This window comes from Lynx canadensis, chromosome E3, assembly GCF_007474595.2.
Source record: "Lynx canadensis isolate LIC74 chromosome E3, mLynCan4.pri.v2, whole genome shotgun sequence".
In the NCBI taxonomy this organism is placed as follows: Eukaryota; Metazoa; Chordata; class Mammalia; order Carnivora; family Felidae; genus Lynx; species Lynx canadensis.
The window spans coordinates 7,902,528-7,904,174 of record NC_044318.1 but is presented as its reverse complement, the minus strand read 5'-3'; positions in this window follow the sequence as shown (position 1 = coordinate 7,904,174).

Below are 1,647 nucleotides of genomic sequence, written 5' to 3'. Positions count from 1 at the left end.
GGCTCAGTGATGTCAGTGAGGAGCCCGCTTCAGATCCTTGGATCCTCCAGCCCCTCCCTCCCCTTCCCCGACTTGTGTGCCATTTCAAAAACAAAAACAAAAAACCATGTGTTACGTTTTTCTTAACATGCCATTGCAAATATTATCAGCCACATTCCAGAGTGCTCAAGGTACCACTGATGAGAGGCAGATTATAGATGTAGATGTAAAGTACCCAAGAAATTCAAGTCACTGAGCTTCACATTTTTTTTTCCCCTAATACACCCCATTTCACAGATGATGAAACCAGCCCAGGGAGGCAAACTTACCCAGGTTCCCACACCTAGTAAGTGGTGGAGCCAGCATTCAAATCCACAGGATTTCAAGCAAAGATTCTTCCTTCATGCAAGGGGGCAAAAAAGCAAATGAAAATGGTAAGATCACCCCTGCCTGCAAATAGTCCAGATACCCAATGCTGGTTCAAGTGCTGGGAGAACCATGTTGGCGTGAGCCTTAACCAGCACTTTGCAGAAGGTCCTTTGGTAGGACCCATTAATATTTTAAACATGAATTCCTTTGAACCATTTTACCTGCAGAAATGTATCCTACAGAAACTTAACGAAACTAGAATATTCACTACTGCACAGCACGAATTTTGAGAAGCTACTACTATTTGCTCAAGTATCAGCATACGTACTCTGGCACAGAAAGATGTGTATACACGGTTCAGTGGCTGTGTGGCTGGATTTGGGGGAGTTTTAACTTTTTTTAAAGCATTAATGCAATACAACTGAAATAAGAGGCCACTGGAAACTCGCAACAGCATCAGTGAGACTTCCCGGCTTTACCAAGGGTCACAGGATGTGCGTCGGACCCTCCAAACCTGTGCGTGTCGAAGGCTGCCGTCTGCTGAACTCCGCGAAGATGGTGCACGTCTTGTAGGAAGAAGTCCAATGCGTCAGTACAACACATGGAGTGACGTGACGGCCAGCCTGGGCGTGAAGGCCTGCTCCTCTCTCAAAATACGGTCCCCTCTCAACCATCACACAGCTCGGAAACCCTGAAGTATGGCGTTTGCAAGCTGGCCAGCATGAGGTTTCTGGTCACCTGAACTGACCAGAAACGTAACAGCTTTCATGGCAGGGGGAGCAGATACCATGAGCATCTGACCACATCAACCTCCTGTAACTCAATTAAAGGGATGAATCTTCAGTTTCTTTTGAACCGTAAAGTAAAACTTCTTCTTCTGGCAGAACCTTTCGAGTCACCCCGCGACCCTTAGAGTCCGGAATACATCTGTGAAGATTCCCCACCACCCTGCAAATGGACACCTGAGTCATGCATCTAATTAAGTGGCAAGCTCTAACAAACAATACGAAATCTGATGCAATGAGATAAATATACTGACATAGTCACAATACCCCTCAAAAAAAATCATGACAAAAATTTAGTGATTCATTCATGGTAATTTTCTAAAATTAACTATGTGGCCCGTGTTCCCAACTAGGTCCCCACTCTCTCCATTTCCAGATCATCCCTCGGCCTCTTGTGTCCTCACTGCACTGAGGCTGGCTCAACCCCCCCACACCCCGCCCCTGTCAGGCCCTGGCCACCCAACCCCCCACACCCGACCTACAGGGGGAGCCAGCCAGCCCAGCTCTCACTGCT